The 13775-nt window shown below is 34.4% G+C and overlaps 1 long non-coding RNA gene across 1 annotated transcript; it reads right to left on the reverse strand.

Annotated features, from left to right (window-relative positions):
• LOC109327399 lies at positions 2299 to 11091 on the reverse strand. Its single transcript, XR_002105334.1, has 3 exons — positions 11079 to 11091; positions 3484 to 3487; positions 2299 to 2409 (listed from the first exon to the last, which is right to left on the reverse strand). It is a non-coding gene; the product is annotated as an uncharacterized LOC109327399 (long non-coding RNA).

Below are 13775 nucleotides of genomic sequence, written 5' to 3' on the forward strand. Positions count from 1 at the left end.
ATGTATAGCCACTTCAGTCGTGCTCGTTCTTTCTCTAAAGTATCTTTTTTCTGGGAACATGGTCAACCATAAATTATTATGTTCGCGATTCTTCATCCACCGATGCAGAAAATGCTCAAGTTTTCCATTCTCATATGAGGCCGGAAAGTTTATTGGCAACAGGTCGGCACGAAGTGATTCATCATGCTCAAACATGAGGCGATCGTTCGTTAGGGACGGTTTATAGATCATCAAATTCCCAAAAATGGAATGAGAAGTGGGTCCATGTAAATGATCGAGACCTCGGAAACAACAACGCTCCTTCCCCATATGGAGTTCGGAACCCAAAGGCAATCGTTGAGTGAACTGTATCTTCTTTGTGTTAGTTGACCTAAGCCGCACCATTACTGCTGGGGTGGGGCTCGGCCTCCGAACCGTACGTGGGGCGAGTTTCTGCCTCATACAGCTCGGGCCGAAGACCGGGGGAAGTTTAGGAGAGATGGGGAGATCCAGCAGCTGCCGGTCGGGGCGGGGATAAGCTTGTGAAGAAGCAAATCCCCCCCCAAAAAAACCTTTCTATACTATAGCGCTTCGCGTTCTTTCTATTTAATCCCATTTTTTTCGGGATAGGCGGCGAATACTAATCTAATAAGTGAAGTAGTCGTCGTCTGACCAATTGGCTCGGACACCAGACCGCTCGTGCCCGCCCATTCTGTCTCGCCCTAAATGGAATGGCTCTCTTAGTTACGCTGCGCCCCGGTCTGAGTCCCCACGTCCGCTCTTCTCTGCCCGCAACCCAAGAAGCTTTGCCAACACAACATTAGGGCCGTCCCCTTCATTCTATGCCGACCCCGGCCCGGGGCTGGCTTTTTGGGAAGCCCGTTCCCACCGCGCTCACGGCCCGGCTGGCCTTCCTGCGGTAGTGGGATTTGTTTACGCTCAAGTTAAGTTACAATAGTTACACTCAATCTCAGTTACTAATTTTCTTAAATCCTACGACCAAATAGGTGAAACTTAAATATAGTCTAAGGTTTCTATTTTTTTTCTCTCATCATTTATTTCACACACCCATTTGGTTCGTAGGATTTAAAAAAAATCAATAACTAAACTTGGGTGTAATTAATGTAACTTAACTTGAGTGTAATTATCCCTCATATATATATATATATATATATATATATATATAACAAGGGAGCTAAAAGCTCACGAGAAAAAACAAAACATAATAAAAAACTATATGCCTTTACTATAAATAGTAGATGTATTATCCAACAGACCCATCCAACATCAGATCTTAAAATTTCGAGTCTCAATTACTTGCGGATCCAAAAATACTAATATACGCGACCCATTGTGGATTTTTTGCGGGTACACATGGGTCCCGTACCCATTGCCATCCTTAGTTATAAGAAGAAAAAAAAGGAAAGTGTCGTCATCTTCTTCACAAAACTAAGCGTATGCACTATTTTGACACTATCTTAGTTATCCATCATGTGTTGTATCAAAGGAGAGAAGGCAAAGGAACGTATTGCGAAAATAATGCGGAAGCATAAAATGAATATTGTGAATCTTCATTGATTGATTAAAGGATTATAAGTCATGTGTTTATATACACAATATAAAGATAACTTGTGATACAAGTAACAACTTAACAAACTCTTAACAAACTAACTAAGATATTAATCACATGTGTAAAATGTGCAAAATGTGTCATGGTAGCTTTGATCTCCAATAACCCCCCTCAAGCTGGAGGATAAATGTTAATGACTCCAGCTTGATAATTTGATTTGATAACAGTGTGATGGATCGGAATCTCGATCCTCATGTGATTGGATTTTCTCAACTACTTGATTATTTTCCTGGTCAGAAATCTTGACCATATTCCCATGGTTTTTCCATGGTTTTACATTGTTGGAGGATTCTTTGAGTATGCAAAAGAACCCAAGAAAATGCATCACTTCTTGTTCTTTGGACAAGATTGATAGTGTGATGATTAGAGTATGTATGATTGTTGTTTTTGTTGATCTTCTTGTTGTTATTGTTGTTGTTGATCTTATTGTTGTTGATCTTGTTGATGTTGATGATCTTGAACATTGGTAGAAGATGGGGGATAGAATCACTGCACTCCAACAATTGGTTGTGCCTTTCGAAAAGACTAATACAACCTCAATGCCATCATTCCCCTTAACATGAATGCAAAAGTTCTTTTTTTGCATCATATGGATTATCTTTCATATAAACAACCAGTTGCTCAAAAGAATCTGGCAGCTTTGATTTGCAAGATGTTCTGCATGTTTCTTTATTTCTTCCTCGTAAATTGGAGTAATTAGTGCCTAAGTTTGAGCAAAAGCGGGTTTGAATGACATACAAGGTGCACGTTGTTGTTGATGGTGTTTGATGAAGAACCCATCATTCTTGAGCAATGTTTTCCTTCGATCTTCTCTCTCTACAAACTTCTCCGCTTCATGTCAAATTGTTGAGATGATTCTTTATTGATCTTGTAAGCGAAAGATAATAATTAGTATAGAGAATGCGCAGCGGTTACCAAAGCCATACCATATTGCGAAAATAATGCGGAAGCATAAAATGAATATTGTGAATCTTCATTGATTGATTAAAGGATTATAAGTCATGTGTTTATATACACAATACAAAGATAACTTGTGATACAAATAACAACTTAACAAACTCTTAACAAACTAACTAAGATATTAATCACATGTGTAAAATGTGCAAAATGTGTCATGGTAGCTTTTATCTCCAATAGAACGAGAATTGAAGAAAGAGGATACATAGACAAAAGGCTACAAAAGAGGGGAGAAAAAGAATTGTAAAAGTGAGTGCGGCGAAGGACTAATATATATAAAAGAGCACTTAAAATTATTGTCCTGAAAACATGGGAGAGTTTTCAAGCCTTCTAAGTCATCATATAAGAACTCGATAGCCTTATCTGGTAACCTACTCTTCAGGCAGCTTTATTGATCTATTTGTTAACCAAATTGTTGTAGCCTTTGAGCTAGTAAGCTACCTAACATAGTTTTTGGAAATCAAAGGAAAATAAAGATATACAAAGGACAATGACGGGAGTTGTGGAAACCTAATAAAAAATAATAAATGAGTCGGAATGATACAATAAATTTTTAAGGCTATTTATATTTTGATTTATTAGAGTAAATATTTTTATAAAAATAGAAAAATACAAATAGTTAATATTTTTAAGATGACATATATTATCATTTATTAACGGTATCTCGTTTTACAACCAAAAACTTATTTCGTGTGATTAAAAGCCAAATGAAAATATTAATGAATGGAAAATAAATATGAAATGTTTTTTGCAATTGCGTTAGGAAATCAGTGGTCTTTAATAAATTTTGATAAGACAAATATGATAGATAGTGTTTCTAAGACTTACTCTTAGAGTAGAGTAAGTGGATCCCCACTCCATAATTAGTGTCCCTAATTCCTTAATTATAGGAAAGGAAACATTTAAGAATTATCAACTTTTCTTCTAATTAATATTAAAAATAATTATTTTTATGAAATAAATTAAATATCAAGAGATCTCTTTATTAATTCTAATATCATAGTTCACTCCAGTGTTATGAAACCCGAGTCAGACGTCAACCCGAAAGAGGTCCCATACAGGTTCTAATCGGTTAGACCGTCTGGTCGGATCAGATTATTATAATAATATCATATATAATTATACATTATATAATAAATTAAAATAAGTGAATAACAACACACTTACAAATATCATATTCTATATAATATATACATATATAAATTAAAATAAAAGTGCATGAAACAAGTTTAAGTCTTATACAATTAAAATTATAAATCAAAACATAACTTTGAACTATCTCACAAAGAGATTAAATATTCTAATTCATTCAAGTATCATTGTTACATTGATAGTATTGATATGAGCAAAGAATTTGTCATACATACATGGATATATAGTTATTATATACATAATATATTAACCCACTATGTTAACTTATATACATAACATACTATCATACATAATATATACATAACATACATGACTATATAATATATTAAGTTATTAACCTACGGTTGGTGAAATGAGATCATGAGAGAGAAACTGTAAAATAATGAGACTTTTCACTTTCCCCATCTCTATTTCACCCTTCCCTGTTTCTATTTCCCCCCTTCCATGTTTCTATTTCATTCTCCTCCATTTCTATTGCACTCCCACAAAACTCATTCACAGTTTCCGTCATTCATTTTCTAATCTCTATTTTGTTTTCCATGATTTACTCTTTTTGTTCATCATTCGATTGTTCTAATCCCACATTACAGAAGACTTATTCACAAGGAATGATGATGAGAGCAACGACCGACAAGACCGACGACCAGTACCGACGAAGGTGTGTAAGAGCTTGTCTCCCTAGGTTTTATGCAAGTTAGACTGGCCGGTTTAATCAACCAGGTTATTCCGATTTCTCCCGGTCTAACCCGGTTAGACTGGATTTATCACGGTCCAAAACGGCTTGGAAGAGCTTCCAGGTAGTGGGATGGTACGGGACCGTCCCCGCTTCCGCGTGACGGTCGGACCGTCCGGTCCGGTCCTAACAACAGTAGTTCACTCTATTAATAATAAGATTGGAATTCTGATATTAAATTTTTAAAAAATAATTAAATGAGAATGTTTTAAAATCTATTTAAATAATTAGTATTAAAAATTGTTATTTTTAAGAAATAAATTCAATGTTTATCATTTTTATGCCAGACATAATAACAAAAGATTTCCTTATTAATTGTAATATGATAACACATTTTTTCAATTAATAATAATTAATATGTTAGTATTTATTGTGGGTGATAATCGAACCTTAAATCTCATTCACTCCACCCCTAACAATCAAACCACATTATACCTCATATTTTATTGTTTTAAGTTTGCTATAGGTGAGGCTCGAACTCACAACTTCATCCACCCCATTCCTTCAACTTTTTTACCTTAACTATCATATCATCTCATGACTCTCAAATATCGTTACTATTGCCCCAAATTCCTTATTTCGTTATTAATGTCCCAAATTCTTTAATTCCAGGAACGTAAGAGAATTATCTACATTTCTTCTAATTAGTATTAAAAATTGTTATTTATATGAAATAAATTCATTGTCTATTATTTTTATGTGAAGAAAAATTTCAACAGATTTCCATATTAATTATAATATCATAGTTTATTCTTTCTATTAGTAATTAGATTGGTTTCTACTATTTATATTTTAAAAATGATTAAATAATATTAATTGATAATGTTTCAAGATCTATTTAAATGTGTAATTACAACACATTCCATTTAATGTATTTAAAATATTTTTCAAAGTTTCATAACAAGTTTAATACATAATTTTAAAGTAGAAACTAAATCATAATTAATGCATGTTTATAACAAATGATTTACATTATATTACATTATAATTTATAATAATTGTTCTTTCTGATATATTTTGATTTATGTTGGTAAATGATTTTTTCCATTTTGTAACTGATTGGCAAATTTATATTCTATTTCTGTATCTTTCCGTTTTGTAACTGATTCATACAAATTTATATTCTATTTATGTAACTTATACAAAAAATTCAAACTATTCTATTTCTTCGTGAGTTTTGAATCATATGTTATATTATTTATGATGTTCAAATAAAATAAAATATAAATGAAATTAAATATTATTGTACAAATTTATTAGTTATAATTCTACAAGTTTATCTACATAATTAGTATTGCCTAAAATTTAGAAATCATAAATAACTTTAAAAAATATAAATCAAATCAATTGAAAATCACAATCAAAATTTATTAGTTATAATTCTGCAAATTTATGTCCATAATGAGGATTGCTTAAAATTAAGATAAGATATGCGGATAGAGAAAATTAACTTGTAGAGATGTTTCAGGGGAGAACCAAACTATAAATAAAGAGAGAAAATGAGAGCAATGAGAAAAGATGAGGAGATAAATATATTAACAAATAAATGTAATATTATAAGTGAATGTATAATATAATAGAGATTGGGTACATACCATAGGTTTTGAAGGTTTGATCTTCCTTGAGGAAGATACATTTGCTTATAAATGAAAGAATATATCTACAAATAATGAAATTAGTGAGAACACGTCTATAAAATAAGGAAATCAATGAAAAATTATACAAAAAATCAATGATAAAATAAGAACAGATCTACAAAATAAACCAAAAAATCAATGAAAAATATACTAAAGATCAAGTCTACAAAACAAAATAAAAAATACACTTTAAAGAGGATGATTGAAAGAGGGAAAAAATACGATAATGAAGAGACGTAATAAAATGAAACTGGAGAAAAAAAAAGATTGTTGAGAGAAAAAGAATGTTGGAAGAGAAAGAGAGTGTCATAGAACTCAATAACAATTCAAATGCAATTTAAGATGTAGCCATAAAAAATTAAATAATTATTTATTAAATGCAATAATTGTCAAGAAAGATAAATATAGTATAGGAAGGTACATATGATTACCATGGAACCATTTAGGAGGGGAAAATGAAGAAGGAGATGACATGTGACAATTGATGAGATGACGTGGAGGAGGAGATGTCATGTGAAAATTGATGAGGTGATGAAAGTTTATTTTGTTATATAGTAAATAGAAGCCATCAAGGTCAACACAATTCTTTCTCTAAAAGTTGTATAATCAATCCACACTAAAGAGAATAAGAGTTGTGTAGCCATCAATGTATTATCGAATATTAGCATGTGAATTTCTATCATGATTTTGTTGACCATGTTGTCAATCACATGTTTCATGGGCGCTTAGAAATCCTCACATTAAATACTACTATTTTAGTTTCTTTGCTACATGATTCATTTCTTCTTTTGCTTATTTTATTTTTATAATAATGATAATTCATAATAATAATAATAGATATAATAATAATTTGAGTAATATCTAATTAATAAACATATAATTAATAAAGTATTATTATAACCTTTTTAGACAAAAAATCATATTATTGATAATAAAAAACAAATGGTGTTTTAAAAATGAATAATAAATTTAATGTCTTTGTCACTAATTTCTTAAATTAAAAAGGTGAAAGGAAGATAATGATGCATGTCTTTCTCTCATATCGTCTTTGAGTAGAGAATAGTTATAACACATTACTTTTATTTGAAATTTAATAAAAAATAATAAAATAAACAATTATAAAAATAAAAGAAAAAAAATTTCAACAATAAAAATGAATGTAAACATAAAATAAAAACGAATACTTTCTTAACTATTATAAAAAGTAAAAAAACATAATAATCACGTTAATGATGGAGGAAAGGTTGTAAAAATTCATTTTTTACGTAACTCAACCTGTGAGCGATCAAAGTTTGCCGATTCTGTTCCTAAAAATAAATAACTCACTCAACCAATCCAACATTTTATGTGTAGAATTTTGAAATTATGTAGTTTTGATTCTGTATTGTTCATGGGGATATGCAAGAGCAAAATATAATCTCATAAGACACAAAAATGAAAATATATTTTTCGTTTATAAATAATTAAAAATAACCATATAACTTTAGGGTATAAAGTAGTCTATACAATTAGTGACGGTGTGGTCTAGTAAGGATAAATGAAGTGCTAATAATTTCTCTAACTCTCTAGTCCAGGTCTAGAAATTAAAGACCAACACATTCCAATATCTAGCACAAAAGAGTATTTCTACGTTTTCACCACAAAATGAGTTGGCTACTTCAAACAATTTGGAAGATGATAACATTTCCCTTTCCCTCATCGTAAGTCGTGTAATCATCGTTTAATAAAAAAGTTAGGTGCAATAGGTGAAGACACCATTGTAAGTTTTTTACTACCTAGTTAGGCATGAGAGTTGGCAACTCTATTGAGGATTTTTTTTAAGAGATACATGTCTATAAGTGTTGACTATATGGGCAATTATCCTTTCTCTTGTTTCATTTCTTTTTACACATTAAACATTTTATACTAACTTAAATTTTTTATCTTCACTCATATTTATTTGGCACCTTTTGGGGTGAGTTGTTATTTTAATCAAGTTTGTATATTAACTACATGGTTGTTATTTTTATTAATTTATATATTCACTTTTTGTTTGTAAATGAACATGTTAGCAATTTGCACGTGGACAAAAAATCTCAAGATTACTTTAGTAAATTGATTTATTAAAAATAGAAAATAGTTTCTCACTCTTCTCCCTAAACTCTCACAGCCCAATTACTTTTACATTTTTTGTCTAGAAATTCTTCCCCAAATTAACATTGTCAACACAGAAATGTAGTTGCCACAATTCACTGCAATTACGTTGTGGTTCATTGCCCAGCACCGTTGTTATAATGCATAATAACTACGCTTTTGAATAAGCCATGTATTTCAACACAAACGGTGATATGAAAGCTTCTAATAACATTCAACAACTAAAACAAATGAAAGTACAAGAGCATAGGGATAAAACATAGCTTGTTTATGGATTTGGCCTATACTAACGATTATAGGTTTGGAGGAGGGATTTGAGGACTAGACTTTGATCTTGAGAAGAGAGAACAATAGTTGGGTGGTGAATGTTGATATTATTTGAGTTGATGGAGTTTGGGCAAGGATTTCCACAACATAAAAGTGTGGAATGAATTTGGGCATGAGCCTTTGGCTATAGGAGATAGAAATTGTTTATCATTTTTAATTTTTTTGTTGGGAATAAGCGAACAATCAAATAGTAAAGAGTATAGAGACAAGAGAATAATACAAAAGATTTGGTAATGAGGTTCGGCCAATTGTGCCTACGTCCCCGAGAGCGTTGAACGGCTACCACTATATATTATTAGAGAATAAGGATTAGTGTTTGACTATTCTTCTTCTTGTTACATTATGTTTACATAACATAAATATATATATCTCTACCTCAACCCCTTTACATCATCCCAAACCCATAACTTGTATTGTTGTTATCTAGATATATGAGTCATTGCACAACAATCTCCACCTTGACGAATATCATCAATCTCCATCTTCCACCATTGGGTTGTGGGTGCTCCATAGTCCAGCATCACTGAATGTTCAGCAAGCTCAGGCAATGCTTGAACTTGTCCACGGTAACCGGTTTGGTTAGCATATCAGCTGCATTTTCTGAAGTGTGAACCTTCTGCAATAGTATCTGTCCACGAGCTACCAACTCTATAATCTTGTGAAATCTCACATCAATATGTTTAGTCCTATCATGATACACATGGTTCTTTGCCAAGAAGATAGCACTCTGACTGTCACAATGCAGCGAAACTCCACCTTGCTAAATGCCTAACTCATTTACCAGCCCCATCATAAGCCACAAGGCTTCCTTAGAAGCTTCACCAGCTGCCATGTACTCTGCTTCAGTTGTGGACATAGCAACAATAGACTGAACTGATGATCTCCACATAATTGATCCACCTGCAAGGATGAAGACAAACCTCGTTGTGGACCTTCTATTATCCAAGTCTCCTGCATAGTCTTAATCAACGTAACCAATAACTGAACCTAACTCATTTACTAGTCCCATAAGCCACAAGGCTTCCTTAGAAGCTTCACCAGCTGCCATGTACTCTGCTTCAGTTGTGGACATAGCAACAACAGACTGAACTGATGATCTCCACATAATTGGTCCACCTGCAAGGGTGAAGACAAACCCCGTTGTGGACCTTCTATCATCCAAGTCTCCTGCATAGTCCGAATCAACATAACCAATAACTGAAGGCTTACTCTGTTGGCTGCCAAACATGATACCGAGACCTGTAGTCCCCTTCAAATATCTGAAAATCCATTTGACTGCTTCCCAATGTTGCTTCCCTGGTTTCGACATGTACTTGCATACTTGACTAATTGCTTGTGCCAAGTCCGGTCTAGTACAAACCATAGTATACATTAAGCAACCCACTACATTGGCATATGAAACCTTTGACATGTATTTCTTCTCTTCATCTGTCTTTGGACACTGATCTAGGGAAAGCTTGAAGTGAGTTGCCAATGGAATGCTCATAGCATTGCTCATATCAAATCTCTCTAAGATCTTTTCAACATAGCTTTGCTAGGAGAGCCATAGTTTTCTAGCTCTCCTATCCTTGTGAATCTCCATCCCAAGAATCTTCCTAGCAGCCCCTAAATCTTTCATGTCAAACTCCTTACCTAGCATGACTTTCAGCTCATTGATATCACTCAAATGATTAGCAGCAATCAACATATCATCAACATAAAGTAACAGAAAAATAAAAGAACCATCGTCAAGGCTTCTGACATAAACACAACAATCATACTCACAACACTTATAATCAAGCTTCAACATATAAGTGTCAAACCGCTTGTACCATTGTCTGAGAGACTGCTTCAACCCATACAGAGATTTCTTCAACTTGAAAACCAAGTGACTCTTTCGAGCTGCACTGAACCCCTCTGGTTGTGTCATGTAAATTTTCTCCTCTAATTCACCATGGAGAAAGGCAGTCTTCACATCCATATGTTCTTAGTGCATATCCCGACTGGCTACCAAGGCAAGCACTATCATGATAGAAGTGTGTCTCACCACTAGGGAGAAAATCTCATTGTAGTCGATCCTCTTCTGTTGTGAATACCCTTTTGCTACAAAATGAGCCTTGAACTTTTCCCCTTTCTTTTTCTGATACTGCTGGCTTCCTCTTGTACACCCACTTGCACCCAACTGCACGCTTGTCTGGGGGCAATGGAACAAGCTCCCAAGTTTGGTTCTTCTATAAAGACTCCACCTCTTCCATCATGACACCCATCCATTGTTCTTTCTCCTGGCTGTTTATAGCCTCTTGAAAGCTACATGGATCTCCTGACCTGATATGGAGAGCAACTGAAGTCATATTCTCAAAGCCACATCTCTCTGGAGGTTTGATAGGACGTCTATCACTGTCTCTAGCATGTAGATACTCTTGTACACTTGAACTCTCCGCTTGAGAATCATCATGTTCTTGACTTGAACTAGTGCATGGTTCACCTGAACCATTTCATTGCTCACTAGAATCATATTTGATCCCAAAGTATCTCCATTTGGCATGGGCACCTCTTTCAAAACTGACTGTTTCATCATGAAATCTTCATCAAACACTGCATCTCTGCTCAACACCACCTTTCTGGAAACTGGATCCCAAAACTTGAACCCCTTCACACCTTTGGTATATCCAATTAAGATACACCTCTTCGAATTAGGATCAAGCTTAGACCATTCATCACTGGGTACATGTACATAAGCAGGACAACCAAATATGCGTAACATATTATAATTAACTGGGTTACCTGTCCATACTTCTTCTGCAACTTTACCATCCAATGAAGCTCGTGGTGATCTATTGATGACATAGCATACCATACTAAGTGCCTCTGCCCAAAATCCGTTAGAAAGTCCAGCATTCAGTCTCATACATCTGACCCTCTCTGTAAGAGTTCTATTTATTTTCTTTGCAACACCATTCTGCTGAGGGGTCTTCTTCACTTAAAAGTGCCTCTGAATGCCATGTTCCTCACAAAATTTCTGAAACTATAAGTTTTTGTACTCCATACCATTATCTGACCTCATGCATTTGATTTTTCTACCAGTCTAGTTCTCCACCTCTGCCTTCCAAACCTTGAACTTGGCAAAGACTTCTGACTTATGCTTCAGAAAATATACCCAGACCTTACAAGAAAAGTCATCAACGAAGGTAACAAAATACCTAGAACCTCCTAAGGATGGTTCCTGAGTGGGTCCCCATACATCAGTGTGGACATAGTCTAGAATGCTCCGAGTCCTGTGTTGGCCATCCTTGAAACTAACTGTGTCTTTTTCCCAAGCACACAATACTTGCATAAATCTAGCTTGCATTTGCTGACTCCCCTCAACAGTCCTCTTTTGCATAATTCTATCATGCCACGTACACTCATATGTCCCAAACGTATGTGCCATAATTTTCTAGCACCATGGTCTGAATCTACTGATATCTCTTCAGCTACTCCAACAACTCCACCTACAACTGTTCTCCCTAACAACTTGTAAGTGATCCATGCAAGTCCTTTTACCCTTCATCACGGTCAGAGCACCTTTGCATACTTGAAGAATATCATTGTCCCCATCAGCTCTATAGCTAAATACTTTGGTCTGCCGTGTCCCTAAAGAAATCAAATTCTTCTTCAAATCTGGTATGTGCTTAACCTCACATAACGTCTTCACTACACCATCATCCATCACAATTCTGATTTCTCCCATACCAATAATTCCACATGCTTTATTATTTCCAAAATACATGAAACCAAAATTTCTTGCCCTATATGTGATGAATCATTTTCTATTTGGCGTCATGTGGTGGGAACAACCAGTGTCAAGTATCTACTCATCTGTACTATGATTTGATGATATAGATAGTATATCAACTTCGCTGTTGTAACTAGAGTCACCTTTCTGTGCAACATTTGCAGATGTAGATAGTCCATCTTTCCCCATTGGCTTGCTAGGACTCCATTCATTGGGACAATCCTTTTTGTAATGCCCAGTCTGTTTGCACTTATAGCACTCTACTGATGTTCTGGCCCTGAAATTTGGTCTTTTCCCTTTGGCAGGATCTCCTTTGCCTTGTCTTCTCCCACGCGCTTGACTCTCTTTCACATACAGGCCATCACCCTAAGATCCTTCAACTACATTCTGTCTTCTTTGAGTGTGGGACAGAAGTGCAGATGTGATCTCATCTAGTTTGATTGAGTCTTTCCCGTACGTCAATGTTGTCACCAAGTGTTCATAGGAATTTGGCAAAGAACATAGTAATATTATTGCTTTGTCCTCACCATCAACCTTCAAATCAAGTTTCTGCAAGTCATTGATTACTTGATTAAAATTGTTGAGATGTTGTTGTAAATCAGCACCTTCCTACATCTTCAGGTCATAGAGTCTCTGTTTCAAATACAACTTATTTGTTAGAGACTTGGACATGAACTGCTTCTCTAATGTCTCTCATACCTCTATTGGTGACGTCAGATCCATAACATGATACATCACCTCATCTCATAGACAGAGCCGTATGGTTCCCGCAACCTTCTCCTTCAACTCTTCCCAATCTAGTTGATCCAAACCATCTGGTTTATTCTCACGCTGCACCTTTGATAGACTTTGTTGAGCCAACACATCCTTAACCCTGCTTTGTTACAATCCAAAATTACTAGTTCCATCGAACTTTCCCACCTCGAATTTGACACCTAGGTTAAGAGCCATCTGATACCAATTGTTGGGAACAAGCGAACAATCAAATAGTAAAGAGTATAGAGACAAGAGAATAACACAAGAGATTTGGTAACGAGGTTCGGCCAATTGTGCCTACGTCACCGGGAGCATTGAGCGGCTACCACTATATATTATTAGAGAATAAGGATTAGTGTTTGACTATTCTTCTCCTTGTTACATTAGGTTTACATAACATAAATATATATAGCCCTCTACCCCAACCTCTTTACATCAGCCCAAGCCCATAACTTGTATTGCTATTATCTAGAGATATGAGTCATTGCACAATATTTTTTATTGTTGATAATCTAACTTACTAAAGTAATCTTTGAACTACAACTATATATATATATATATGTAAAGCAAATATATAACTTAAGTCCAACTTTTTAGGTATATATATTAACAAACCCTATGTATACTTATATATGTGTATGTGTATATAAGATAAAACTTAAGTACAATACCTTATCTATATCTTCAGGCTATAGAGTCTCTGTTTCAAATACAACT

The sequence above is a fragment of the Lupinus angustifolius genome, chromosome LG15, assembly GCF_001865875.1.
Source record: "Lupinus angustifolius cultivar Tanjil chromosome LG15, LupAngTanjil_v1.0, whole genome shotgun sequence".
Lineage (NCBI taxonomy): Eukaryota > Viridiplantae > Streptophyta > Magnoliopsida > Fabales > Fabaceae > Lupinus > Lupinus angustifolius.